Source organism: Cavia porcellus, unplaced genomic scaffold (assembly GCF_034190915.1).
Source record: "Cavia porcellus strain 051 isolate PalLab524CR breed Dunkin Hartley unplaced genomic scaffold, mCavPor4.1 scaffold_3, whole genome shotgun sequence".
In the NCBI taxonomy this organism is placed as follows: Eukaryota; Metazoa; Chordata; class Mammalia; order Rodentia; family Caviidae; genus Cavia; species Cavia porcellus.
In genome coordinates, this window is record NW_026947486.1 from 107,984,679 (window position 1) to 108,011,552 (window position 26,874).

The window sequence follows — 26,874 nt, forward strand, 5'->3', positions numbered from 1 at the left end:
AGCTGACCTCTGACAAAGAAACGCAAGTGAAGCTAGGGTACACTTTTCGTGGTTACTTTTATTTTATTCTTTTATCATCTAGAATGAATTGGTAAGCAAGGTTGTACAACTTGCTCTTGTCATTCAACAATAAATATATCCCAGACGTCTCTGAAGATCAACAACCTTGTTTATTTTAGCTATAGTTAGGGAATTCTACAATATATTTATATAAGTTTTATTCAGTATTTATTGACCATATGTAGAGTTGATGTTTGCAGAACTGAAAAAGGCACCTATCTGAAGGGGAAAATCAGACTGGCCCACCAACAACAGAATGGGAACTTTTATGGGGTGGTATATGGGTTAAAGTCTAGGAAATATTGTGTTAATCTTGCATATTTAGTTCTGGAGGAATCCTTATGACTTGAAGGACAATTCAGGTCTCTTGAGATGATATTTTCCGGCTTGAGGCAATGGGGTATCTCAGATCCCTGTTGAGGGAATAACATTAATGTGGGGTGGTCTCTAAGGCTCTGCCCTTCCTGGAATCTGAGAAGACAGTAGCTTTATTTTGACACCTGAAGATTTCTAGGCATTACTCCAGGGTATCTGGATCTGAGTATTGTAAAACCTGGTCATCAGATGTCCCTGCGAAAGCTGAAAATTATTTTGTTATTCTTATTTTGAAGCAGGTGAGATAGGATATGTAAATTCAGGCTAGTAAACTTTTCACTCCACACACTCCTAAATTGATCAGCATGTTTGCGTGCAGAGCTGAGCAGGCATTTGAGTGACAATTTTAAGGTAATAAAGCAGTCAAAAAAAGACAGAGATGCCATGCTTTACTGTACTTTCAGTTTCCCATTGGGCACTGGCAGGTCCAGATTTTAGCTGGTAACACATTTAAATTTTTGAAAAAAAAATCTATATATATATTTGGGGATCAAATTTTTTTCTGATCAAAAAACGTATTTTAACACTACATAGCTAAGAATTTTTAGATATAGAGAATGGATCTTTGCTGAATGCAGTTGTGCAAGCCTGTAATTGCAGTATCCTGGAATGCTGAGGCAGGAAGATTGTGAGACCATGTCTCATAATGAAAAGTAAAGATATTAAGACATTATTCAGTGTCAAGGACTTTTGTTCAACCCAGAGTCTCAAGGAAAAAAATAACCTTTTAGATCAGGCTTAGTGGTGCACGCTTGTAATCCCAGTCCTTGGAGTCTGAGGCAGAATTGCTTTGAGTTTCAAGCCAGCCTGGAGCACACAGTGAGTTCAAGGCAAGCTTTAGCTACATAGTGAAACCCTGTCTGAAAAAACCAAAGGGAAAAGAAAGAGAGACAGAGAGAACAAAACAGAAGGACAATAACAAATAGCCCTATCTTTAAAAGTAAGGAGAGTTTTTGCTTTATGAGCATCCTCTCTATAATTATACAACTAATAAATTCCATTACTTTGATTTTAAACAAATCATCTATTCCCCCTTACTTGTTTAGGTTTATGGTTTGAATTTCCAGGAGACTAAAATATGACAACTCCCAACTATAACTTTTGCAAATAAGAATATTCCACTCCAAAATATGTTTTTTTTTTTTTTTTTGACATTAAGTGTTAGTAGGAGCTCATTGGCCTGAGAAACCATAGATGTAGAAGTCCATCAATGGAGTAGATGTTACCCAAGTCTAAGGAAAATTACAACTATTAAGGAAAGTTGATTTTGTAAGGATGGCTCCTCTGCCTAAAGAATAATGGAGAATTCTAGACCATTAGATGGTTTTGTCAAGTAAAAAAGCACTAATTTAAATTTGTATAACAAATTTGCCAGCTATTGTTTACCGGATTTTAGTGGTTATCAGTTCTTCTGGCCATCCACATCCACTTCTCTCTTTCCTTGTCTCTTCTATTCCTTTCCTGTTTTGTTTTGTTTTTTAACACTGGGGTTGGGCCACAGCGTTTCTGGTTTCCCTATGCTAAGCATGATCTCTATTACTGACCAGTACCAAATACCCTTCCATTTATTTTTGGAGACAATAATACCATGTAAGTATGAACTCTAGGCCCTGACCTAGAGTGTTAATCTTTCCCTGCCATCTCCCATGTATCATGGGTTATACTTGTTGATGAACTTGCTTTTCTTTCTGTTTAATCTCTTTTTTTTATAGTTGTTTACCTCAAGTAAAAACACAGAAAAGCAGAAATAAAATATTTTCCTCCCCTAAACATTGAAGTAGTTTCAAATATAATGAAACCACTGCCTTTCAAGGAAATGTGCTAAAAGAGCCATTTTACAAGATTTAGACTTCATATTCCTTCTCTGTGGACTGGTTATTTCTTTCCTGAAAGTAAATTCAAGGCTTTTCAATTAGTTACCGCATTTTTTATTTAGTCTACATTAGAAGAAATAAATGCTTCGGTTAGAAAACCAATAAAATACAGTTTTGTGTAACAGCTGCTTGTTTGTATTTTAGATTCTGAAACCACTTAGTCTCTACAAGTAACTTCATTTTTGCCAAGCATTCCCCTTCCAATTTTATGTGTTTGATAAAATCAGAATGGGAAAAGAAGTGAAGTTATATATGATGGCGATTCTAGAAGTAGAAATTCAAACTACTAAGTAACAAAAGGCAATATGCATGGCCGGAATTTTTAATTAAAATAACAAATAGCAAAATCAATGACTTAATGAGTTAACCAAGTAGAGTGCATACTTCTTAAATCACTTCAACCAGGCAGTTTGATGTTCACATCTGTTGTTATTACCAAATGACACTAGTACAGACATTATGTTGATGGGAAAAGGTGCTCTTATTTTGTGTTTAAAGGGGTAGATAGTCGCCACTACGTTTATATCTACTTACTAAGGTTCTGCCTTATTCACAGGGTTTAGGGTGCTATGTTCCATGACCACTTTTTAAAGTAATGCGTAGTAATTATATAGAGCAACAGGTTTCACTACAGCAATTCCACAGATATGTTTAATATATTATGAAAATATTAATTATCCTCCCTGATTATCAACACTTATTATCCTCCCTGAATCTCCTCCCTCCTTTCTTTCTGATCTCCTTATGTTTTGTTAATCAACTTTCTGCCACTTTCAGGTCTTTTTTATTTTTCATCTGCATTTCATATACTCAAAAAACATGTAATAATTGTATTTCTGAGTCTGATTTATTTTAGATACTATGATAATCTTCACTGCCATCCATTTTTCTGGCAAAACACATGTTTTAGTCCTTCTTTGTGATTAGATAATAATAGTCATGAGCATAATTTTTTTTATTCATTCTTCTGTTTACACTTAGGCTGATTATTTAACTTGCATCTTGTGACTTGTGACATGATAAACATGGGTACACAGCAACCTCTACAGCATTTTGATTCTTTGAGGCATATACCAAGGATTGTTACAACTGGAACATATGCTAGTTGTATTTTTAATTTTCTGAGAAACTTTTATACTGATTTCCATAGTGGCTATACTGATTTACATTCCCAGCAACAGGGTATAAGTATTTCTTTCTCCCTCCATGATTACTATTTATTTAATTTATAATTAGTTTTATTCTTGACAGTTATGCTGACTGAGGTGAAATGAGTTTCAATATAGTTTTGATTTGCATTTCCATGATGGCTCAAGATGTCGAACATTTTTCATGTAATTATTGCCCATTTGTAATTCTTCTTTTGAAAAGTTTCTTTCAAGTGATTTTCCCATTTACTGATTAGGTTATTCCCTCCTTTGATGTAAAGTTTTTCTTGTTCTGTATATGTGTTTAACTCTATTGGAAGAGTAGCTGGTAAGTATTTTCTCCCATTCTCTGTGCTGTCCTTTGACTCTACATGGCTTCCTTTGCTATGCAGAAGCTTTTTAAAGATTACACATAATTTATTGAGTGTCCTTCCTCTCTATCCTTGCTTGTGGTCTCCAGGTCAGCTTTACCACTTGTAGATCTTGTTTGCCAACCTCAGGACCCCTGCTGAGTTGACGAATTAAACTTCTAAACTTCTCAAATTGACACAATGTATCAACCATTTTTCCTTATAGGTCTTCATCTTTATTCTGCTGTTCCTGAAGGACCAAACATCGATAATATAAACTCTTACCATAGAAAATCATGTGTCAGGGAAATGGGGAATCTCTAGGAATTTATAGTAGCTTCTAGTCTAAAGCCAAGAAAAATGGGGGATCAATCCCCTCATTTCAAGCAACTGGACTATCCCAATAACATGAATGACTTTGAAGAGGGCCCACACCTCAGAATAGTATGCAGCCTTGACAACACTTGATTGAAATCACTTGAGACAGTGAGCAAAGGAAACATTTGAGCTGTACAAAATAATCACAAAATCAAACCAAACGACATATCAAAAATCACACACAATGGGATTATTGTGGCTTATTTGAGGGATGTGAGGGGTTTGATATAGGCTAATCAATAAATATAATTATTCATATCAATTGAATATAGGATAAAATCATATTATCATCTCTCTAGATGCAGAATAAGTATACAATAAAATTTCACATTGCTTTATAATAAAAACTGAGTAACTTAAATATAGAAGGATGATAACATATTAATAAGGCCACTTACGACAAACCCATTGCCAGTAATACTATGAATAATGAAAAACTGAAAGCGTTTTCTTTACGACCTGGACCAAGAAAGGATGTTCACTTACCACCCTTCTTCCACATGGTTTAATGAAAGTTTTAGTTGGAGAAATTATGCAAGAGATGGAATTTTAAAAATTTATACAAATCAGAAGAAATTCAAGTTATCTTGTTTTTAGATGATTTGTATCTGTATATGTAAGGACATAAAAACTCAAAGAAAAGATAAGATGAGAAGCAGTTTCTGTAAAGTTACAGTATGCAAAACCAACATACAAAGCCAGTAGCTTTTTATAAAGTGATAACAAACTTGCTGAGAATGAAATCATTTACAGTAGATAAAAATAAATACCCTGAAATAAACTGAATGAAAAAAGTGAAAGATTTCTACAATGAAAATTACAAAGCCATTGATTAAAGAAATTGAATAACATAAGAAATGAAGTAACCTCTAGTTTTCATAAACTAAAAGCATTGTTGGTAAAATGTTCAGAATTTTTAAAATTTATGTACAGATTCAAATTAATGAGCAACAAAATACCAATTTTATTGTTCACAGAACTAGAAAACATTCTTGCAATTCAATAGTAGTACTACAAGTCAGAGTAAAAATTATCAAAATGAGTAAAGTTAGTCGTTCCACTATAGTTGGTTTACTACACAATGTAGAGACATAAGAATCAAAACAACATAGCATTCAGATAGACATAAGAACAAATTTAATATAATTAACATATTAGAAATGTACACATGCCCTACAGCCGATGGGTTCTTATAAAAGGTGACATGATCTTGATTGTTGAAAAGAAAACCTCTGCAATAAGTAATACTGGGAAGACTGAATATGCAGAAGATTGAAACCTGGTCCCTGGGCCTCACTCTACACAAAAATAAACTTGAAACGAATTCACAGGACCTAGACAGATATTTTTAAAGAACATATACAAATGCCTGTCAGGTACATGGGAGTGTACTCACCATCACTAATCATCAAGGCAATGAAAATTAGCACATCACCTCACACCTGTTACATTGGCCACCATAAACAAAAAACAGGAGATATCAGAGAGCAAGAATATGGGGAAAAAGAAACATTCATCCCTGGTGATAAGGGTGTCAGCTAGTACATCCATCATTGACTATATTAAAAAGCTTCTCAACAAGGTAAAATAAAACTATCTTATGATCAAGAGTCTCACTTTGGGTTTGTGTGTGTGTGTGTGTGTGTGTGTGTGTGTGTGTGTGTGTGTGTGTTTGTATCTTAAGAAAACCGAGTCAGTATATGGAAGTGGTTACTTTCTGGTGTTTTTGCAACACTATTCGTAATAGGTGGTGTGTGATAACAACTAACATATCTGAATCAAGAAAATGTGGCTGTGTATACACACATATTCCATATACATGGACACGTCTACACTACAAACAAATACAGAGGCAGACACACAGTAGAATATCACTCTTTTGTGTATAGAAATTCAATTCCTTACATTTGCAACAATGTAGGTGGAAACTGGAGGACATTTTGATGGAGAAAATAAGGCAAACTAAAACTAAATGTTTTATGGTGTCAATACCTGGAATCTAAAAACAGTTTATTCATAATAACAGAATGTAGAATGTTTGTTGCCAGGAGCATGGAGTTTTAAGAAATGGAGATGTTGGTCAAAGATAAAAGATGAACAAATGACAGGGATACTAGATGACTATAACTAATGCTATTCCATTGTACAATTGGCATTTGCTGAATGACTAGATCATAAATGTGATTATTACAAAAATATAACTCAGTCAGGTTATGGTTCTTGCAAGCTCATTTTCACTATCTATCTATTATCTGTCTGTAACTTAGATATACAGAATTTTAAGTGTCTATTGTATCTTCATTAATCGGAAGAATGTTCTTCAATTTTAACTTGTCCTATAATTCCCAGAAAACAATAAAAATGAAACTATGAATTTCATCATGCACGTAAGTTTCATTTAGTATTTTAGTAGCTTTATTCTAAGGAAGTTTTGTTTTTCTCCTCAAAGATCTTCATCAGATTTTGATACTAAGGTTGTGGTACCATAAATTGTGAAATTCCCCTTGTTCTTGTACTCTGGTATAGTTTATATTACAATTGTTTAATTTTAGCAAACACAAATCTACTTTCACTTCATATATATATATATATATATATATATATATATATATAGTGTCTTCCAACTTTTAATCAATTTTGTTTAATATATTATTTTGTAATCCAATTTCACTTTGTCAAAAATTAAAACGAAAATTATTTCTTTAATTTTAGAGGTATATCTTTCTCAGGTTCATAACCCATTCTTATTTTTAATGTTTTCTATATCTGTTTTTCATTTTCTCTTTATTACCTTATTTATGGGCTTGAATCAGTATCTTTCCCTCTTTAAATTAATTTTATTGTAATTATTTATCGCTTTCATCAATTTTCTATTTTCTCCTTCATTAATTCTCATTTTATGATTCTATTTTACCAGTTTTGCTTAGAAGTCATCATTGGTCTTTTTGTAGTGTTTTGAGATTATGCTTTCAGTGTTTTCTTATAATGAAAATATTTAATACTAAATAATTAAAGTTATTTATAATTTGGTCATACCATGTATTTATTTGGTAGTATATTATGGATATTTTGTCAATTATTTCATTTAATTTTGGTCTTTCATAATCATTTTTAAAAGAATATTTTTTAGTTTTGGGTTTTGTGATGTTAAATTCTACATATTAATGTAAACTTATAATGCCTTATTATCATATTATTTCTTATAAAAATTTCTCCTCTATGTAGTTTGAAGCCTAATATTATTCACCAGAAGTACTCTCACAACTGTTGCTCTCTCCTAGACTCTAAACAAATAATGAAAGGAGTACATGTTAGTAAAGGAGAAATGCTTTCCACTTATTATTAATTTTGAGAAATTTCTAATAAATTTAGCACCTTTCACACTTCTTACCTAAATGGCAGAAATGATATCAAGTTATTTTGGATATTACTCAATAATATTTGGAAATTTATTTATTTATTTATTTGGTTAATTTGTTTCCTTTGGCTCCTACTGGGGATTGAACTCAGGGCCTTCACACTGAGCTGCATCCCTAGCCATGTTTGTTGCCTCGGCTTTCTATTTTGAGATGGAATCTTGCTAGTATAAGGTGCCCAGGCTAGGCTGTGACTTATGATGCCCCTGTCTCAGCCTCCCAGAGTGCTGAGATTGTAGGCATAGGCCGCCATGCCTGGCTTAACTTTATTTCTTTTAGTGCAAAAATAATTACACATAAATATTCTTCAAAGTAGTTATTCAAATACTATTTTTTCTTAAAATATAATAAGTGTTCAGTAGCAATGAAAACATTTTAAATATTTAATGTTTTAAATGAAAACATTTTAAATCTGATTATCCCTCATAAAGGGTTAACTTTTTATTGCTCCAAAAATCTCATTTTAATTTGCAATGGAAGTTTTGACAATTTTTCTTATTTGTCCCTCAAAGGAGTAATACTGATAAAATTATAAGGAAAATTAAAAGATGTAACCCGCACTTATATTTGGCATAATTTTGAGCTATCTAATAATTTGTCGAGTTGAATTAAAATATGTGCCCACCACTTACTGTACTTTGGGATTTCCAAATATGTCAATTACCACAGGACATCTTGTTTTACAGAAAGTACATCTATTATACTAATGACAGCTTCTCATTTTAGAAAAATACTGATACAAAAATATAACATTTGCTCACCTTTCATTTCAAGAAAACCAAGTTTATAAGAAAAGCTTTACCAACATTTCAAGTTCACCTCTACAGAAAAGAAAGGGCACCTAATTAACTTGCAGACTTTCCATAATTGTCCTTAGGGTTGTGCTTTAAGAGAACGAATAAAACACTAGTTTGGTATCCAGGGATGAGATCTTCATTTTCAGTCAATCATACCCTGGAAAAGAAAGCATGCTTCATTTTCACAAGTTGTTTGGCCTCAAACGTTGGACACAGTCAGAGAATCTGTGTGGCGTGATGGTGCTGTTGGTACTCCAACTGCACTCCAACGCGGACTCACAAGGGTCAAAATTTGACCGCAGCCTGAGAAGCTGAGCTCATTAATAAGACTCTCACTCAAAATTTTGAAAAGGGGGAAGATGGTTGGGAAATAGACTAGTGACAGTCCTATTTCTCAGTATATCCACCCAACAACCCCCCCCCCCAAGCAAAAAAGGAACAAACAAAAGCCCAACCAAAACAATGAAAGAAACAAATCCAAAGAATCTCTGAGCCTTCAGAACCTGGAAATTTGGTTCTAACAATGAAATGATGTGCACCAAAGCTCAGTCTGTATTTTTCTTTTCTATTTTGTCTTTATGAAGCCATACATGTTCCTATTTTAAAAGCCTAGGACATTCTGTTCCTATCTTAATGAATCTTTTTTTTTTCCAGTGAGCTTGGACAGCTTTCAGCCTCTTTTTGCAATTACTGCATTATCAGTGAACTCTTCCAAGCCCTTGCTCCAACTGCGCTCATTTCCCGTGGCCTAATGTCAGCTTGTCATTAAGCCCGGCTTACCGTTCATCTTCATTCACCTCACATCTGCTCGGCATTCATCAACTTTCCTTCTCTCCTCCTTTCCTTCAAACATATCAACCACAATCATCTCTCCCCATTCGTCTTCTTTTCACTCTGTGTTCTTTTGGAAGTTTCCAGTCTTTGGAATGTTTAGTTCTCCATGCTTGCATTGCCATTTGACTTTTATTAGTCTTCAAATTCTTTCCAAGGTAAAACACTGCCCTCTTTTCCTTGCTAACTCTTGAACTTAGAAAAGTGACTCAGCATCTCAGAAATCAAAAGGCAATATCCACTCCCACTTTATCAGTTTATTGAACGTTGGAGACGTCATATATGACGCGTGACCCGAGTTCAATTCTTCATTCTTAGTAGTTCCAAAATGGTACTTATTTTAACACACTGAATATAAACTAGATTCAAACCTTTGGAATTGTAAAGAGTTTGTTCTCACAAGGAAAATAAAGTGACATTTGATGTCTCTATGCATGTGAATCTATTTCAAATATAGCAAATATAGAAAATATTCAAACATTAATTCCAAAATACATCTTGTGCCTACCTCACTAAACAACTTATCCCAAAGAGAGAAACCTAACAAATAAATTATGTGGTGAAGTTACTTAATTTCTTAGGCTTCAGAACCATCTGTGTGGATCATTGCTCAAGAAAAGACTAAACTAAATGGGCAACTATTAAATCGCTACTGTTTGCCAGGCAGAAGGAAAAAAATATTAAACTCTGGAAAGCAAAACTATTGCAAGTCAAGTTGGTTAGACACAGAAGCTGATACATTGGGTTGTTTTATTCGTAAATGAACTCACAGCGACCTTTGAGCACAGCTTATTTTTTTGTGACATCTTGGTGAAAACAAAGAGACATTTTCTTGTGCAAACACATAACAAATGTGAAATTTAGAATTCCTTTAATATTCATTGAGCTGAAAATATGGCTACACCTTTTTTTAATTTTTAAGTTCTTTCTTATTAATACATGTTTGCAGTATGTGCAGTTTACAATCATCTTGGGGGATGGGTACATTTACATACTACAGATAGTTATTTTTTTAATGCTTTTCCCCTTCCTTCCCTATTTCCTCTCTCTTCTAATTCTCCCTTCCCTATTTTAGTTATTTTTTATATATTATCTTTAGCACATGTTTAAGTCATTTGCTTTGATGATTGGGTTCCTGTAATGGCACATCTTTGTTTTTTAATATTCTAAAGTAATCCTTTTTTTCTCTAAAACCTTTAACAACTTAAGTAGTGTTTCACTGTCATTATTTTATTTACCCCAGTGACAGTACAGGCAGCTAAGTATTATGATTCTAATTAATATAAATTAATAATTCTGAAGACAACCCGGCTAAGGACTATTTTTGGAATTCGAATTCAGGTCTGTTTTATCACAAGGTTTGGCTCTGTTTTGATATGAACGTTTCTTCTTCTATTAGTTTGTGTACATATGGACTCTGATCTCATAAATTTGTGAGAAGAAATTAGCAGGACAAATATGTACTAGAATTTTGTCAGAGTGTGATTGGCTATTAATCAATTTATAAGGGAGATATTTATATTTATGCACAACTAGACATGCGGTTTTTTAAACTGTTAACATTATCAAACTATAATTTGGTTTCTTTATGACTTAGGTTTATGATTAAGATACCTCTTTTGTCAGCTGATTCCACAGCCCCTTTGCATGTTTTATTTTGAGACAAGGTCTTGTCCAGCTAAGTCTTCCAGGATAGCATCTGCCACCCAATCCTCCTGCCTCAGCCTTCCAGTGTACTAGGATCACACTGTGTACTATCATGCCTAGGCTTTTAACTCTGTGCAACTCTTTTAGTACCGTTATGCTTCCTTGCCCCCACTGATAGGAAGGAATAAGATACAATATGAGTGTGAAGTTGTTCAAACTAGCAATTATTCTAAATAGAATTAATTGAGTAGTCTTTCTCACTAACTTAAGACTATTTACTTGGAAAACACTAAATTTACAGCATCAGGCATTCTGTCAATCTGCTTTCACTCACAGTGGACATAGGAAATTCTTCCTAGTAGTCTTCTCCAATGAGTCTGTAAATGACCACAGAATCCTTCTCAGCCTGAGCTCTGTACTGCAGTTCATTAAATGACTATGTATACGATGACCCCTCCTTACAGAGCCATGATTAGTATTTGACATATTTTAGTTGCCATAGGATTATTTTTGCCTATCAATCTGTCTCCAGGTTTTATTCAATTTGCATATCAGCCATGGTGCATTTATTATACATTTAAGAATATTTTTCATACAGATAGTCCAATCATTTTTTTGAAAATTCATTTATCCTTTTATGTGATCAGAGTTAGTTTTGATTCCTTACAGAAAATCTGGGAGATGCAAAGCAATAATAAAGTGAAAATCGCCCGTAATCACCACCAAAAGATAAGTGCCACAGGGAATTTGATGTGTATCCCTGCAAAGCTTTCTGTAGCTCACACATAACCATGCATGCATATATTGTCCTTTCTAAAAGGTATAATATTATATCCATTATTCTTAATTTTTAATAAAATTAAATTTAATGTTGACAGTGTTATAATATCATGTGTGGTGAGTGCATATGTTTCACAGTAAGATCTGCATGTCTCTTTGTGGCTTTATCCATACAATACATATTTGTCATTCAGCTACTATGTGCTAGAATGTGCCTTGGACCTGGAACATAGGAGTGAACAGAACAGACAAAAATCCTTGTCTTCGTAGAGCTTACATTTTAGGGAGAGCATATGTGTGGGATTTGGGTGTGTAGGAATATAGGAATTAATATAATGGAAGAGTGAACTACATGTCACTTAGAAGGTAGTGAGTGCACTAGAACAAAGGAGAGGAAAGAGATTAAGAGTAAGTGGAGGGAGACATGCTTAATGACAGATAGTGGTGTAGATATCTTGGAAAGGAATCTCTAAATAGACGAGGAAGTCAGTGGAAAAGTCCTATTGACAGAAAAGAGAAACATTGGTGTCGCTGAAACCAAGTTTTCCCCAGGGCAATGGGGAGAATAGGAGCTGGACTGAGAGAAATAACGGAAGTCTCCATCCTATAAACCCTTGTCAGTCAGATGTGAACAGCAGCAAAACATGTGGTGTTGCAAGTGGGCATTGCTGGTTTCTATTGGAATATGTTTGCTACCCATAAAATAATTCACTGTGATGAATTAGTACATGCATATATTACAACTTAATGTTTTTAAATTATTCTTCCCTCCCCGCTTCCCTCTCCTGTATCTTCAGATCCCAATCAAGACATATCTTGAAGTTCAGCCAATCGATTTTCTAACAGATTATATATGACTCTGCTTATAACATTTTTATTTACGTAATTTACGTATTCATAATTTTGCTCTACTCTGTTATATTCTCATAGCGGTACGCAATCTTCACTGCACTCTTCTCCACTTGTGTTTTGTTAAGTATTTTTCTTTCTTTTTATTCTTTCTCCTTTCTCTCTTCCTTTCATATTTCCATTCGTCACTCAGTTTTCAGCAGACATTCCAACTTTTGTATAATGTGATAACATGATAGCAAATACAGTTTTGTATTTTTCAGTAAATTAGTGTATTTACGTTTAAGGAATGTTAATTTTGTCCTTGTTCTATAAGGCTCTAGACTTGATTTGATGCCTATATTTGGGTTATTTATTAATAGATGGCTGCATATCACTGTGTGTCTTTGTGTGTATCGCTTTTCAGTATTTTGTGCTCACTGTGTCTCTTATAAGCTGCCCATAAAAGAATAAAACCCCTGAAAGCCTGTACACATCTCTCTTTTAATAAGATACAGAGTGTTTCCACTTTCCGCACTAACGGTGACTTTGGTTTGGCTCCCTCTATTTCCCTTTTTTATTAGCGCGTGTTTGCAGTACATGCAGTATACAGTCATCTTGGGCAAGGGTGCATGTGCCGCACACAACTTGCTTCTTCTTCTAACCCATTTTCCTTTCCTCCCCTTGATTCTCTCTTCCTCCCATTTCCCTTCTCTCATTTGCATCCTTTTTTTTTATTTTTTTTTATTTAAGAGGAAAAAGAGAAAAACACAAAACAAACCAAAGCGGTGTAAGGGTACTCATAATACAGAACTACAACAAAACAAAACAAAACAAAACAAAAAACAAACAAACAAACAAAAAAACATAACAGTAAGAAATCACCTGTTAGTAGATTACATATTATCATCTTGAAAATAGTTCCTCAAATCACAGTATCAAAGAATACAAGGTGGACATTCAAACAGGGAGACTGCAAACAGCTGTGTTCAATGATCCAAAAACATTGATATAGTCAGCTATTTAACACCCCTAAACACACTTGCTGTTATATCCGTTAGAGCTCTTTTTCTTTTTTTTTCCCTCTCTTTTTTACAACAAAATTTACACATTTTGGATTTTATTACTCCTTAGTGCTTATTACTTTTTTTTGGGGGGGGGAAGAATACAGTCAAATATGGCAAAACAAAGCTGTCAGTCAATACCAAGGATAGACATAGCACATGGCGTAGAACAGAGTACAAGTTTATCAACAATGGTTATCAACGTTGTCCCTTGTTTCCTTAAAAAGAATTGTCCATCTCATTAGATATTATAAAGTTGGACAAAACAGTAGAGAACAAGACCAATAAAACTTAGGCATTGTAAACATTACAGGACTTCCAAAGAAGACAATAGTCAAACCAGAATGGGTATCTTAGTGAATCTTATTGTCTTCAAAGTAGTTGCCTATGTCTTCAAACTTGATACTATCATATAGAATGGAACAGAGTCTAATCAGTCAAAACAAGATCGTGGGAGTACTACAGGACTTCAAAACAAGTTAATAGGAAATCAAAAAGAGTTACTATTTATATATCCTAATTTTTTGAATTTTTTCTTTAATTAAGACAAACATAATAAATGACTAAATAATTTTTTTAAAACAATAAGGGGGAGATTGAGATAAAACAGGACATAACAATATAACAATAGAGGTCACAGCATGACTGTTTCAACAACCTAGTACTTCACCACCATATAACCTGACTTAATAGTAGTTACCATAGTGTCTTTTTCCTTGAAATATTTGGATAAAACTTCATATACTCTAGCTTCAAATATTTTCATATCAAGAAGCCCAGAATAAAGCCTTTCTAATTAATGAGTGAAAACTTTATAAAGCTCCAAGGCCACCTAATGGGGAATCATGATTACCACATATTTTTATATATTTGAGTCATTACTTACATTAGGGAAACTATTCGGTATTCACACATGCGAGATTGATTTATTTCACTTATGAGTATGGTCTCAAGCTGCACCCATTTATTGATAAATATCTCAATGTGATCCTTCTTTATAGCTGAATAATACTCCATTGTATGGAAATACCACAACTTTTTTATCCATTCCTCAGTTGATGGACACATGGGTTGTTTCCAAGATCTGGCGATTACAAATTGTGCTGCTATAAACATAGGTGCACATATATCACTGTGGTATGATGCTTTCAGTTCTTCTGGGAATATGCCTAGAAGTGGAATAGCTGGAATAAATGGGATTTCCAGTCCCAACTTTTTGAGAAATCTCCAGACAGATCTCCACAAAGGCTGTACCAGTCTACACTCCCACCAGCAGTGCAGGAGAGTTCCTTTTTCCCCACAGCCTCTCCAGCATTTGTTGTCGGTTTTCTTGATCCTGGCCATTCTTTCAGGAGTGAGATGGTATCTCAGTGTGGTTTTAATTTGCATTTCTCTAATGACCAATGATGATGAGCATTTTTTCATGTATTTATTTGCCATTTGCATTTCTTCATCTGAGAATTGCATATTTATCTCAGATGCCCATTTTTGGATTGGATCTTTGAATTTCGGAGGTCTGAGTTTCTTTAATTCTTTATATGTTTTAGACAAGAGGCCCTTGTCTGAGAGAGAGTTCACTAAAATCTTTTCCCAGTTTGTGGGTTTTCTTTTCACTATGCTGGAGATTTCTTTTGACCTGCAGAAACTTTTTAATAAGAAGTGGTCCCAGTTATTGATTCTGGGAAGTATTTCCCGTGCGGTTTGAGTCCTGTTCATGAATTCTTTACCTACTCCTATGTCTCCAAGGTTTCTACCTAATTTGTCTTCCAATAGATTTAGTGTTTCTGTTTTAATATTCAGATCTTTGACCCATTTAGATTTTAATTTAGTACATGGTGATAGACATGGGTCTAGCTTTAGTTTTCGGCAAATGGAGAGCCAGTTTTTCCAGCACCATTTATTAAAGAGACTGTCGTTCTTCCAGTGAACCTGCTTGGCTCCTTTATCAAAGATAAGGTGGTTGAGTGTGTTCGTAGTTGTGGTTGTATCTTCTAATCTATTCCACTGATCTTCGGCTCTGTTTTGATTCCAATACCATGTTGATTTTACTACTGTTGCTTTGTAGTATAACTTCAAGTCAGGGATTGTGATGCTTCCTGCTTTGTCTTTGCTGCTTAGAATTGCCTTTGCGATTCTAGGTCTCTTCTGGTTCCAGATGAAATTTAGGAATGATTTCTCTAGATCTATAAGGTATGTTGATGGTATTTCTATTGAAAGAGATTCTAAATATATCTAAAGAAAACACAGATAAAAAATTGGAGGAACTAAACAAAAAGATAGAATCCCTAGATGAGCAATATAAGAAACAAACAGAATACATAATGCAGATGCACAGAGATATACAGGAAATAAAAAACTCCACTGAAAGTTGTAAAAACCGCCTTAATGAAAGTGAAGATAGAATTTCAGACCTTGAAGACATGATTGCAGCTAGTGAACAGGAAAGGAAAGATCTTTTGAAATATACAAGGAATCAGGAAACAACAATTCAACAACTGCAAGACGATGCAAAAAAGAATAACATAAGAATGATAGGGATTAATGAAAGAGAGGGAGACAACATGAAGGATGTCAGGAGGATAGAGACGTAATAGCTGAAAATTTCCCAAGCATGAGATCAGAAATTGACATCAGGATCAGTGAAGCATATAGAACTCCAAACAGTCATAACCAAAATAAAACTACACACAGACATATAATAATCATCATCCCAGAATTCCAACACAAGAATAGATTATTAAAAGCTGTCAGAGAGAAAAGACAGATCACTTATAAAGGAAAACCTATCAGAATCACAGCAGACTTCTCAGCACAAACGATAAAGTCAAGAAGAGCATGGGGTGAAGTATTCCAGATCCTAAAGCAAAATGATTTCCAACCAAGACTGATATATCCTGCAAAACTATCGTTCAAAATAGATGGTGCAATACGATACTTCCATGACAAAGAACAGCTGAAGAACTTCATGAACACCAAACCAACCCTGCAAAAAATATTGAAAGACAGTTTAGATACACAAAGGAAAAAACCACTAAGCAAAGCAAATAATTAAACAGAACCGAAAGATAAAGATGCAACAGCAGAGAGATAACATTCCTACAATTAACCAGCATTTAACAGTAATAACCATTAATGTAAATGGCCAGTGTTTGGGTTTTTGTTGTTGTTTATTTATTTTTCTTAAATTTGCTCAAAATCCTGGTTGCTCTGATGACTCTGATAGTCTCCAAAGATTTCTGGTCTGTATAAGGAAATGAGCATGTGAGCACGGTCTACTTCCAGAGCTCCACACATTCTTTCCACCACACTCTCTCATTTTTTCATATCAAAAGACGTTAACTTATATTCTTTTCTTTTTTCTCCAACGATGTCTCACTCTTACGAATAAAAATAGCCCCATGTACTCCATCAATTTGACCCAGTCTTCTTTACATTTAGTCATGGTTTCTTGCATTTTATGACATGTAAGTAGTATTCAGTCTCTTTTTTCTTAGTGATAATGAAGGGTGCCTTCTTTTCGTAGGTACTCTTGGTCATTTTAAGAGGAAGTTTGGAGAGATGGGGGTATCCTAATGCTCTCATTCCTGGAAGTTCATATTTTCATTCCACTGTCATTACCTCTGTTTTGATCTTTATGGCTTCCTTATTAAATTTATAAATTCTGTCTGTTTCTTAGTCATCTGAAACCTAGACCCTGAGGCATTTTGTTCTTGCATCGGATGAATCTTCCCATACTCAATCATTTGGCCCTTTATATTTTATTTCCCATACGTTCATTCTTTTCTATTCCTAATATTAAAAACTGTCTCAGTTGCTTAGTGACTCAGTCAAAATATAATACAGTATTGTAACACTCTACCATTCTTTTCTGCACTTAGACTGTCTTCCCTTGTTCCCAACTGTGGCTTAAGAGACAAATCTCTCTCCTTCTCTAGCCATCGTTACATCACCATATCCTATATCTGATTGTTTATAGAAGTAGAATTCATTGTGCAGTAGCCCTTCCATTGCAGCATGATATCAAGAGTGTTTACAGCATCATTTTACACTGGAACAGCCTCAGGTTTCATTAAGCTGTGTACTGCTGACTGTTTACTCAATGACAGGAAGAAGTCAGACAGCATGAAATACAAAGACTATCTGTGTAAACAAAATTTACTTCGATTTAAACTCAGGTAACCAGACGCCATGATTTTGCACACACTGATTAAATACTTAAGAATCAGATTCTTCATTAAAAATGCAAAAATAATGTCTCATGATTTGAGAATTAAACAAGAATTGTAGGTACCATAACAACAAATAGCATCTCAGCGTGTCAACTCTCTTTAACTACATTTAATGTCTAATACCTTCTCAGGTCTTTTAATTTGTAGGTTAGTGGCAGAATAGTCAGTATGCCAGGATATCTGTTTCCTAGATTCATTTTTTATTACTGATTAGAACTATGTCAAAATTTCCTGATTTACCTGTAATGCCTTCAAATGTATTATATGAAAATGATAAAAAAAAAAAGTTATCATTCCTTCTAAATGAGTCACTGCAGCCAGAGGTTTTTGCTTTTCCTGCATTTTGGAAGTAAATATCTAGGGGGGAGGTTGAATATTCTGTTTTTGAATGTTATCTTTATTTTAAAATTTTGAAGCTTGTACACAGCTATCCAAGTGTGGTACAGAAAATCCATGATAATCTCCTCTGCATAGGCACAAGCTATGCCAGCAACTTTTCCTTGTTGAAGATATATATATATATATATATATATATATATATATATATAAAATTAAGGCTCCATTGACTGAGACTCTGCCTAAGAGACCATGAGGACTAAGGGAAAAAATAATGTCTTTAGGACAAACACAGATCACTAGTGAGGTAAGTGCCAACAAACCACTCTGGTAGCACACCAGGAAAATATGATGAGACGTTTGTATTCATATGAACATAAAACTGGGTCCAGGGGACTCATCCCTTATTTTTCTACTGTAACTTTATTTTGAAAGTATAATAGTAGTCATCTGTGTGTCAGGATCTTTCCTGAGGGACACTGGAAGCAATTTATATGTTTACCAACTTGCTACACTGAACAACAAGTTGCCTGAATGTGTGCAAAAGTGTCAAGATAAGACTTTTCTCCACCTTATGCTCTGTGGAACTGGTTTTGTATATATTTGCCCAAGCATCACAGAAGGTCTAGTAGATCCAGGCCACTCCATGATTTGTTAAAAACAATTTTCTTTTGATTTTTCTGGTAACAGTAGCCCAGTTCATTACAGTGGCACATGAAAACCCAGATATGCATATTTTGGAGGAAGTAAAAAAAAAATGAATTGTCAGATTATTCATTTATGAATGATGACGATGCTCTGTTATGGTAAAGTACATGGTTTCACAACAATTTCAGTATATTTGCTGCCAACGCAAGCACATGCTTTCATAACAGAAGAGTGGTGTAGGTGGTGATGATGATGATGATAATGATGATGATTTTGATATTGGTCATGTGAGTCAAAATTCCTGGGTCATTTAAAGGGATCAAAACTCAACTGATGCAGACACGGGGAATGCAGACCTCCTAGATTAAAATGGTGAAGATAAAAAGTAATGCGAGTGCATATTTAACTAGTCAAAATGTTGGGAAATGGACACACAACCAAATGGAACCATCCGCTGTTAGAACTGGGCCTGAAAATATGGTGAGGGTCTTGACACGGGTGAAATGTATTGGACAGAACTGCAGTACTGCCATTCAATTTTGGAAATTGTAGCAGATAAAATGCTACAAGATGCTGGGTAATATACAAATGGTGAAATGCAAGTAAAACATTCTGTATGCACACACACACACACACACACACACATATATATATATATATATATATATATATATATATTCAGAAATACATTAATTATGACACTTCATTGGCTGAACTGAAAACATTCATAGGTCTTCCGACCTTAGCAAGGTTTTCCCATGGTTATAACAGGAATGTAAAATACTTATTGAAAAATGATGGATCAAAATATGGCACAAAGACTTATACCGTTATAGATATGAAGACTTATGTTTTTGGGTTGGATATTTATGCCAGAACTCAGTCATCAGTCCATACGTATAGTAATAAAACAAATGATGTTGTAAATACACTTGCTGCTCCATGTCCCACCTAATTAGAATGGGAATGTAACATTTGACAATTGTAGCAATTTCCAATTGATGCTGTATTTTCTGATAGAGCACAAATTAAGTAGTGCAGGAACAGTATGGAGTAACACCAAAATATTCCAATTACAAAACAGAGAATTGGACATTTCAGTCTTAGGATTTCAAGAAGATATGATATTGTCTCGTGTATGGCAAAGAAAAATCAACTGGTACTTCCATAATCAGGTATGGTGGTACATGCCTGTAATCCCGGTGCTTGGGAGGTGGAAGCAGGAGGATCACTGTGAGTTTAAGGGCGTCCTGGACTAGAAAGTGAGCTAAAGACCAACTTGAACTTCATAGTGGGACCCAGTCTCCAAAAGACAAAAAAAAATTTTCACCATGATGGAAATATTGGTAGAGAAATCCTGAAAAAATGAAAACCTCAGAAAGAAACATTCTACAATGAAACCAAAGGTGGAGTAGCTGTTGTTGATGCATGTTATGCTGCAAATATGATGTCAATGGAAATATAAATCCTTGGTCAACGGTTGTGTTTTACTCGATCCTAAACATGTGCATCATAAATAGTTCCATAGTTTACAGAGAAATAAGCAAGTGGAAAATATCCTGAAGAAATTTTCTTAGGGGATTGGGACTGTGTACCATAAGAGATCATTTACAGCAGAGGAAAAACAAAATATTTTTGCCTAGAGAATTATTCAAAAAATTGTAGCATATATTGATCAGCTGACAGGTGAACAGGCATGCACAGCATCACTAAAACCTACTTTGCAACAAGAAAACAAACCAAAATAAAAAAGATGTCAATTGTGCCCTCTAAGAAAATACAGGAAAACAAAACACACATGCTATGAGTGTAAGCGATACTTATGTATGAACCATGCAGTTGTCACATGTGGCAACTGCCCTGAGTGTGTTGGTTCAATCAAAGCTTATTTCTGTAGTAGACTTTTTGCTTGTGTTTACATTGGCTCACAGAGCATTTTATATTTGATCGCATCTTATAGGTTTTGTAAGGAAGTAAATAGCTGATGTGAAAATGTTGATGTCTAGTCTAAGCACTCATTGTATATTTGCATTTTATTTTATTGATATCATATTTACCTGCTAAGTGCATGCTGTAAAATACAGAGGGAGGCTCCTGACAAAACAGGAAGAGAGGTGACAACATTGTCACATAGGAAAGGAAAGCTGAGCATATGTGCTGTCCACATAAACAAGATAGGAGAATAGAACACGCAGTTTCATGTGTGAAGGCTGACTTGGGTGTAGTGGTTGAAGCAAAGTTTATTTCTGTGGCAGAGTTCTACTAATATTTTCATCGTACTTCATAAAGGAATTTGTTTCTGATGCTATCTTTTACATTTTTAAAGAAAATACACAGCTGATGTGGAAATGTTGATGTCTATTTTAAGCACAATGCATATTAAAATTTTAATATTTTCTTTTATCAATATTTTATATTCCAGATAACCTCACACTATATAATATAATGAGAAACTGCTGAAAAAACGGCAAGACGACTGAGACGTCAAGTATGTCCTATGAAAAGCCCAGGAAAGCAAAACATATGAGCTGTCAGGGTAAGTGATCCTAGGTGTGGGACATAATTTTGTCTGGCTTTAACACTGCCTCATGTGTGATAATTAAAGTGAAGGGATTTTTAAAAAGTGTTATTGGTATTTTCATTGTAGTTCATATAAGAATTAATTTGTATTACTCTGTTTCAGATTTAGTGCACCATAAAATGGTCAATGTCAAAAGCTTTGATGCTTTATATAAGCATTAGTTAATTATTAAAAATTCAATACTTTATTTTTGTGACTTTTTTTCCTGTTAAGTACTCACTGGTAAATATAGCAAAACTCATAAAACTAAAATTAATAATTCATCATCAGAAATATTCTAAAGACAAATGCAGGTCTGAACGACCCTTATTTCTGCATACTAATGACAAAATTAGTGTTATGCTAATTATGTTAAATATTTCAGATCTGTCACTAAGAGTGATACGGAAGTTAAGACTGAACTAAACTTTAGTGAACTTCCCCTTCCTGACTTCCACTTATCTTCTGACAAGGCTTTTCAGAATGATTTTTCAAAATCTTGTGTCGTGCTTAGATAAATACTGAACCGAGCCCTCAGGATGACTGGAGTATAACCCGTGGGATAATTCTCCGCTTTAGAATTAATTTTGCATGAAGCTTTGTACCTGATACATTCAGGAATTAGATGTTTTTTTCTATTTAAACATTGTGCTGCCAACCGTGTGCAAAAATTATCCTTCAGTATCCAAGTATAGCTAAGGCATATTTTAGCAATTATGGGCTTTTCCTTATTTTGAACCCAAATATGAATATATATATATATATATATATATATATATATATATATATTTCATATCAGAGCTGAGGCCATGTCCTGGTAGAGTGGTGGCAGACCTGTGGCATGCATGCTGCTGCAGGCTGTTGGCATCATTGAAAGCTCTAAATGGTTTGCCATCACTGTCCCTGTGTCACTTTGAGCTGGCATGTTAGATGAAGTGTTTTGCAGTTGTTTGGCAAGCTCTGATCCCTCTAACTATGAGTGATGATTTTGGTCTTTTCTACACTGGATAAACTATGTAAAACCAATAACATACAGTGGAATGCAATTTTGAATACATTCTTTTTTTTTATTTAAAGAAAAGGAAACAAAAAATACATGGAGATAAAAAAAAGGGTAGAAATAATACAAAATTACAGAAAAATAAACGGTAAGAATTTGCTGGTTGATAAGTCACATATTGTCATCTTAGAAATAGCTGCTCAGGGTACAAAATTAAAGTATTTAAAATGACATTCAAAAAGTGACACTGCAAACAGTTCTGCTCAATGATTGAACAAAAACTCAGTAATATGGTTATCAGTCCTACACACTTGTTTTACATCTCAAAGAGGGTAAGATTAAACATCAAAACAGAACAAAACAGTTAAAAAAAACAATTTAAAGAAATACAGATTTCAAAGCAAGTCCACTGGAGATCTTCACTGTCTATCTAACTTTCTTGTGGTTGATACATTGACATTCATTTGCTTGAATAGCAAAAAGGTATTGAGTCAAAAAACAGCTCACCACGCCATCTTTAGCACAGAAGTTTTGGATTGATGGTCTTCGGTCCCATTACTTTCACCCAGCCATATTGGGTAATGAACTTCATTTGTGCTTCACTTATCCTGGATTTTTTATGCATCTCTCACCTATGCTGGTGATACCCACAGGTATTTTGATGCTAATTCATGTTTCAGTATATATAGAGAGGGAGAGAATAGAGACTACAGAAGTACTCCAGTACTGTAAACTCCTGTGCTTACTTTGGTATGTTAAACATTTACTTAGCAAACTGGGATGGGGTGTATGCTTTAGTAATGAAGGCACAGAAATTAATCGGATACTATTTCTGTTCTAAAGGAGCTCATGTTTTAATGGGGAAGTTAAAATGTTCCCACAGATAATATAAATAAAATAACAAGTGTAAAGTTCATTGAAATGAAACTGTGCATATAAAAAATATGTTGTGTCACTATAGAATCTAAAGCACAGTTAGATTCCTGCAAGATACATGATGAGTTTTCTCCAGAGTAGAGTAAAAGAAACGTTTTAGCATCTAGCAGAGGGACCTCATAAAATTCATTGGATAGTTCGCTGCATTACTTAACTGATTTATAAAATTACTATATAAATACTTAAATTCCCAAAACACATTTCTCTAAGTGTGGTGCTCAGTTCTCCATTCATCTTTCCAATGTGATCGGTCTGATTAAAGATCCACATGAGTTACTGTCTTCTTTAATTCATGTTAGTGAATTTCTGGGTGGTAAAATAAACTAAAGAGATCAACTTTAACTACCAAACACTGATAAGAAGGAATGTATTTCTTTTTCACCAACCACGGTATGTCTGATTGATTAAACTATTTATATTTTAGCTTTTCTCATGGAATCTCTAAGAGTTGACTCCCGTAAATGAATGCCAGCCTTTTATATCTTGCTATAACATGACTAATATATACCTGGTTATTTGTCTCTGATTACCATTTTTCCATCTCTATTTATGAGGTCACCTTGAGAAATATGTATAAAGGCCATAGTTCACTGTAAGATAATTAGTGCTATTACCAACCATGTTGAATATAAATTACCCAGGTGTCCAGTTTGCTAAATATTTCAAAAGTACATAAAGAGTTGGTCTAACACAGTTGTAAATTTTTATCTTGAAACAGATACAGATTTGTTCCTACATTCTCAGTTTCTCTATAAATTTCTGTCAACTTTACCTATAAACCTTTGCCTAAATCATCAACCATTTTCTTATAAAAATATATCTTGTCTTCTAACAATGGAAACCCAACATAGTCCATATAACCGGACAAGGAATGAGTACATTAGGATTGTGTACCTTCAGCATTTGTCTTTCTGGTTCTCTTCTCCATGCCATGTCTTCCTCTTCTCCAACAAGAAATAAATAGACCCAGTTAGATGAAATACTAAGAAGTTGGGAATGAAATGTTCACTCTCTAGTTAACAGGGCTCCAGCTTACAAAGCACTAGTCAATAATATTCTTAGCTTGGAAAAATCACACAATATCAGCTCTGAAATATCTTCATGATATTCAGATTATCGTTAGTCAATACAACATATGTGAAATCCCTGAAACTAACTGTTATGACTCTGGAATCACTGAAAATCTGATTTGTCAAGCTGTGACACAAATTTGTCTCCAGGATTTTTTTTTTTTTTTTTTTTTTTTGAGACACGGTCTCACTATGCAGTTCAGGCTGGCCTTGAGCTCACTTTGTAGCCCAAGCTGGTCTCAAACTCACAACAATCCTCTCACTTCACCTCCTGAGTTCTGGGATTACAGGCATGAAGCACCACACCTGGATTTTTTTGTGACTTCAGGAATTAATAAAAAGATACTAAATGTCACACAAAGTGTTGAAGAAAGAGGAACACATTGAGTTGATATAGCAGTAATTTCTAGTTCATGTAAGCTACAAAGAAGATATTGTTACTGGTCAGAGGCTCTCCATTAAGCACTTATCTAAAGAATTCTACTTCTTCAATATAAAAACTTCAGTTTAGAACATAAAGAAGAATGTAAAGTTCTTCTCATATCATGAGGAAGTGTTTCAAGATGCTTTTCCTCTGTCTAAACAATGTTCTTTTGTGTCTTTTTCTAGGAAACATTTCATGGAGGTCTTCCATCTTCTGAGAACTTTGGTAAATTTTGGGTGGAAAAGCTTTAAACTACAGAAAATAACTATGTTGATATTACTGTCCTCGTTGAGCTTATTGACTGGAAAGGGTAACAGATATAAAAACAAATAAGTTTTGAATTGCTTAAAGAAAATTGTTCTTTCACTGATACTAATTGCTCTAATAATTGTATAACAGAGGGCATGTGGCCTTCTATGCAAAAGTGGCATTTAGAATTCATGCAGTCTCAAAAAGAATTCAAGTTATATACAGCTTCATGTATCTGTGGTATAGTTTTAAAAAGGTACATTCTACTACAAAACAAGACTCAAAATAAATGCAGGGATACCAATTGAATGGTGTTATCTTTACTCAGAATTATGTTAGAAACAACTAAAGAGTTTTCAATAAGATAATTACTTAATGAGATTCAGGAGGACTACTTTGGCTACTATGTGGAGCAGAAATTTATATGTGTGTGGAAGAAACCTAGGAGCCCAGCTAAGAGATTGTTGCACAAATCACAATAAGAGACATTAGTAGACGAGGCTTGATGCAGAATGAGGTCACCTGAGGAAATGAATGCACAATTTGTGATCAAAACCTAGAAGTTTCTTAGAAGTTTAAAGAGCATTACTATTTACACCTGGATGACAAACATAAACAAGAGCTGTCTTGTGTAAAATGTGATTGTCCTTGCCAAATTATTTAAATGTCAAACAAGGCTGGTATGGTCATCAAGAAAGCAGAGAGGGTAGTTGGTAAGAAATGAGGAACATTCAAGGAAATAGTATAACAGAAGCAAAACACTGCTGAAGAGCTAACTGATTCCTCATGACTTAGAGATGTCCCTTGGACATCTGGTACTCACTGGTACTCTGTGCCATTTCTTCCTCTTATTAAAATGGGATGGTTTGATATCTGTCTTTTCAACATGAGAAGAAATCTTGATTTATGACTAGCAGCCAGGACATTTGTGAATGAATGAGTGAATGAATGATGATCAAAGTGAAAAGCACAGTCTGAATTCAGCAGAACAGAGATAATTAGTGTCCATATTGAGAATGCATTTTGTTGGAGTAATGAGAAACAGAGTCAATTTCCATTAAGAAAACAAAGGATTGGGAGGTGGAAGAGAGAAGACAGAATTTTTGATAACTCTTTCTAGAGGTTTGGCTGTGAGCCATTGGCTTAATAGATATCTGTTCTCAAGAGTTGATTGTTCCTTTGGATCTTGTGAAAATGTCAGCTTATGATAGCTTTTCTTTCTGAAAGTAATTTTATTAGATAAGGGCAAATATGTTAGCTTAATGAAGTTTTAAAGGATTATGAGATGTTTCCATATATATTGTATATTTTGCCTAGAATTTGCATAATACCCTTAAGAATGCAATTTAATTTAGTATTACAACCAGGTATTTCTTCTGTGTCAAGATGTAGTGTTTAGGAAAATAATTCAAGAGCCATGTATTTCATGACTATTCTTCAGGATTCCTAGTCTGTATTCAAAACTGAGTGAAATCACTTGACAGTTATATGGTTGGACAAGTCCTTTGTCAGAGTGGCAAGCAATCTTATTCCCACTGTGATTACTAATGGCAGTTTTACAGAACAGTTAGGTGAATTCCAACTCATTTCACCCCTATATTTTGATCACTGAGGACAATTAGTTTTATATTGCTCAGTCTCTATGTATCACGCATTTTATATAGCACTTCTGTGTCAGTTTAGTGCTGAGAAAATTTTTCTCTAAGGGACTGTTACAATTATTCCTCTTCTCTAGTAACATTTTTTGAACCCAACTGTGTCTTCTCTGATGATTGTCAAAGAAAACAACTAAGTGGTCAGAAGGGTTTCATTTTCTACTTTTCCCTCACATTTTAATATAGACCATAGTTTTAAAAGGCTTGTCTAAATCATCT

At 34.3% G+C, this 26,874-nt stretch overlaps 1 long non-coding RNA gene across 1 annotated transcript in view; it reads left to right on the top strand.

Moving 5' to 3' along the window:
• The window catches only part of LOC106026458 (uncharacterized), a 42,112-nt gene extending 16,803 nt beyond the window's left edge, over positions 1-25,309 (top strand). The window contains exons 2-3 of the long non-coding RNA XR_001200093.2: positions 21,184-21,297; positions 24,937-25,309. This is a non-coding gene — a long non-coding RNA (uncharacterized LOC106026458). The remainder of the gene's footprint in view (positions 1-21,183; positions 21,298-24,936) is intronic.
• The last annotated feature ends 1,565 nt before the right edge of the window (positions 25,310-26,874 follow it).